The following is a 4919-nucleotide window of genomic DNA, read 5'->3' as shown; positions in this document are numbered from 1 at the left end:
ATTAAGTTTCAATCATTGGAAACATTCACACATACTTTTCTCTCCACATGTGACTTGAACAACTTCAGAATTTGAGCTTTCAGATTCTTCTGTTTCAATACATATTATCTCATATTATTTCATTGGACAGCAAATCCAAGCAGTTGTCATAAAAGCACACACACACACAAACCATGCATGACAACACAGTATTGAATGAAACACAAACATGCACACGCGCGCACACACACACACACACACACACACACACACACACACACACACACACACACACACACACACACACACACACACACACACACACACACACACACACACACACACACACACACACACATCCCATCAGGTAGTGGGAGCATAACAAATGGAATGGCTTTCTCTGCTCCCTCCTGCCAGGTTGCTAGGATACTAAACGTCACTGTACCTTAGTCATACTTTTTACCTGCTCTCTCTCTCTCTCTCTCTCTCTCTCTCTCTCTCTCTCTCTCTCTCTCTCTCTCTCTCTCTCTCTCTCTCTCTCTCTCTCTCTCTCTCTCTCTCTCACTCTCTTCACTTTTACACTACCTTCCAATTCACTTTTTCTCACAGTCTTCACGCATGCGCGCACGTGTGTGTGTGTGTGTGTGTGTGTGTGTGTGTGTGTGTGTGTGTGTGTGTGTGTGTGTGTGTGTGTGTGTGTGTGTGTGTGTGTGTGTGTGTGTGTGTGTGTGTGTGTGTGTGCAGGGAAGCCGACATGGTGTGGCATACACAGGATATGCAACAGCATTATAAGAACACCTCTTGTCTTTGAGTGCACTCTTAGGTAAGGACTCGTGGGCAGTCAGGAGTGAGCACTGGGCAGCCATGGGTAAGCGGTTAGGGCCTCGGACTTGTAGCCCAAAGGTTGCCGGTTCGTCTCCCGACCCGCCAGGTTGGTGGGGTGAGTAATTAACCAGCACTCTCCCCCATCCTCCTCTATGCCTGAGGTACCCGGACCATGAGCATGATACCATCCTTTCGCACTGCTCCCTTGGCACCGATGCCTCCTTGCACGGGTGAGGAATAAATACATTTTTTGTTGTGTGCAGTGTGCACTTGTGTGATGTGGAGTGATGTTTCACAATGAGAATGGGAGTTGGAGTGTCCCTGGTGGGCTTTCACTTTCACTTTCACTTTCACTTTCACTTCACTCTCTGGGAGCATAAGGGGCTCTGCACACCGACGCCAGTGTCCATGGATGTCGGCTGCCGATTATGGCAGAGCTCTATTTAGTCGGAGCACCCATTGATTGGTACCGCAGTATCCCATGCAACACCACACGCTCTAGGGACAGTACCTACCCGCAAGCCATCCGCCACTTATCTGGCCTTCCTACCTCCCTTGTTTACTTTGCACAATGTTACTACTATTCTGTACATGGGTGGTTGACGTTTAAGGGCGTAACGCCAAAAAAAAAAAAAGGTTTTCCAATTCCTGAAAAAATTGATTGAAAAAATTGGAAAAAAAATAGAAAAAAATAAAGCACTTAGTGGTCTGTGGATTTTCGCCCAATTTTTGCCATTTTTGAGAAAATGTGTCCTGCATCAACATATTGCATAGGCATTTCACAACGCTTGAAAATGAAGTCGCACCACAGGAAAGTCACTGCATTATGGCCATTTTAATCCTTTTGTATACATGACTGACATCTGCGCTCATGCTACCTTGATAATGATTTTTGTTTAATCTTAATATGTGTTTTCATTTATAAAAACCTTTTTTTCCTTCTATAAGAGCAGTCACACCACAAGACACCATAAAATGAACCTAAGCATTGCGTGACAGAAACATTGCAATATGAAGACATATTAAGAGGTTAAATAGTCACCTTAAGCTTCCACAGCACTCTCCAATAACTGAGGTACTGGCTGGTTAGGAGCCAGTCTTTAAGACCCTTGTAGTTGGCCTTGCAGCTGCCCATTCACAAACATTGACATACATGTCACCCCACAGGACGCAATTTGTGTTACGAAATTGAACTTGTAGTTAATATTACTGTCTTCAGTTTTTTTTCACATTCACATATCTTAATATAAAGTTAATATTTATGCAATCATGCCAAATGCTTCATACATTATTCAAAATGTTGTTGGTTAATTTATATATATATTATATTCCAGGTTTCATTAATGTTACATTCACACCGCAGGATATTTGACATATAAACCTTTCCATAAATCTTAACAAAAATGTTTCTTCTCATCTAAGACGAATATGAAACAAAATGTATCACATCGTCTTTCATTGACATTTGTTTTTTAAAGGAAAAATAACGGTTTTGTAGGTTTTTAACCAATGTTACGAAAAAACAAGGCGTCACGTCTCCCATCCACATGCCATGCACTTTAAATCTACCATTGCACTTTTCAATGTCTCCATTCTAACATTCCTAAAACCTCATTCTTAAAACCTTTGCCAGGGAACTTGCCCCAGTTTGGCAACCTATCTTCCAGCAGTCACTAGACACCCACCACATACCTCTAGCATGGAAAACATCTCATATTAAGCCCATCCCCAAAAAGAAATGTCCCAAGGAGCATAATGACTATAGGCCAATAGCCCTTACATCAGTGATCATGAAATCACTTGAGAAAATCATAGTCAAACATCTCAATAGACAAATGGGGGGGCTTCACGACCCATATCAATTTGCTTACAAACAAGGTCGTAGCACAGAGGATGCTGTGGTTACACTGGTGCACATTATATCGAAACACCTGGATAAACCCAACACCTATGCCAGGGCTCTCTTCCTTGATTTTTCTTCTGCATTTAACACCATTCAGCCTAACCTACTCTTGTCCAAAATGATTAAGTTTCAGATAAATCCATACATTATTTACTGGTATTTTTCTTTTCTCACAAACAGGGTACAGCTGGTCAAGGTAAATGACACACTATCTTCTCCCATTACCACCAATGTTGGAGTTCCCCAGGGTTGCATAAGCTCCCCCAGGTTGTTCACCCTGTATACTTCTGACTGTATCACCAATGTTCCAAATCAATATCTTCTCAAATATACAGATGACTCTACTCTAGTGACCCTCTTCACACAACCTGAGGACCACACCCTGTACCAAGGCAATGTGGACTGGTTAATTGATTGGTGTGATAACAACTACCTCATTATTAACACAGTAAAGACAGAGGAGATAATTTTTGGTAAACCGCCCAAGCTCCAACTACCTCCCGTAAAAATCCATGACTCTGACATCAGCCAAGTCCCATCCTATAAATATCTGGGTGTTATGATCGACCAAAATCTGACTTGGACTGACCACATTGATTTCACCTGTAAGAAAATACAGCAACGCATATACTTCCTGCGAAGATTAAGATCCTTTGGTGCTAGTGCCCAAATCATTTTCTTATTTTTTACATCTGTGATCCAGAGCGTCATGCTTTACTGCAGTACAGCTTGGTATAATAGCCTCTCTGTAAAAGATAAAGCAAAACTCCAACGGCAAATTAAAATCTGCTCTAAGATCATTGGGCTGCCCATAGCAAACCTATTCCAGGAAGCCCATAATAAAAGTATGCTCCGACTGGCCACATGCATCTCTACAGATATCACACACACTCTCTACCAAGAATATCAGCCATTACCCTCAAGTAGGCGTTTCAGAGTTCCCCGCTTCAACCGCAACAGACTTAAACATGCTTTCATACATCAATCTATTCTTTTGCTAAATCAGTTGTAAGACTACATAGTATTTATTACTTCATGGTGGTATTATCTTCAAGTTATGTGGGTTGTATGTAATATATGTATGTACAGTGCCCTCCATTATTATTGGCACCCCTGGTTGAGATGTGTTAAAAGCCTTAAAATAAATTCAGTGTTTATTGCAGAAGAATACTGTCACACTGAAAATTGTAGGAAAATGTAGCCTTCAACTCAAATGAATTTTAAGAAAATTAAAAAATCCCTGACTAAAAAATTCATTCATTCATAAAAAAATCATTAAATCACCTGTTCCACAATTATTGGCACCCTTAACAATTCCCAGGAAATAAATATAATTGAAGCATTTCTGTCATTTCTACAGTTGTTTACAAAGTTTACCAGAGTATGTAAACACTTCCTGTTTCCCTGGGGTATAAATATGACGTGACACCGAGGCCATTTCTCTTATCCACTCCTAAACATGGGAAAGACAAAGAACACAGCATACAAGTGAGGCAGATGTGCGTCGACCTTCACAGGTCAGGCAGAGGCTACAAGAAGATTGCCACTCAACTGCAGCTGCCCATATCCACTGTGAGAGGAATAATTAAGAAGTTCAAAACAACTGGAACAGTGGTAAACAAGCCTGGACGAGGACCCAAGTTTATTTTGCCACCACGCACAGTGAGGAGGATGGTAAGAGAAATCAAAAGATCTCCAAAGCTCACTGTTACAGAATTACACCAAATGGTAGCATCCTGGGGTCACAAAGTCTCCAAATCAACCATCAGGCGCTGTCTACACGCCAACAAGCTGTTTGGGAGGCATGCACGGAGAAAATCTTTCCTCACTCACAATCATAAACGCAAGCGTCTGGAGTTCGCCAAGCGGTATTGGGGCTTCAACTGGGACCATGTGCTTTGGTCAGATGAGACCAAGATTAAGCTTTTTGGCAACAAACACTCTAAGTGGGTCTGGCGTACCACGAAAGATGCGCATGCTGAAAAGCACCTCATACCCACTGTGAAGTATGGGGGTGGGTCAGTGATGCTGTGGGGCTGTTTCGCTTCCAAAGGCCCTGGGAACCTTGTTAGGGTGCATGGCATCATGAATGCTTTGAAATACCAGGACATTTTAAATCAAAATCGGTTGCCCTCTGCCCGAAAGCTGAAGCTGGGTCGTCACTGGGTCTTTCAGCAAGACAATGACCCTAAACATATGGCCAAATCTACAC

This window comes from Engraulis encrasicolus, chromosome 12 (assembly GCF_034702125.1).
Source record: "Engraulis encrasicolus isolate BLACKSEA-1 chromosome 12, IST_EnEncr_1.0, whole genome shotgun sequence".
In the NCBI taxonomy this organism is placed as follows: Eukaryota; Metazoa; Chordata; class Actinopteri; order Clupeiformes; family Engraulidae; genus Engraulis; species Engraulis encrasicolus.
The sequence above is the reverse complement of the archived record's forward strand: the minus strand, read 5'-3'. Positions refer to the sequence as shown.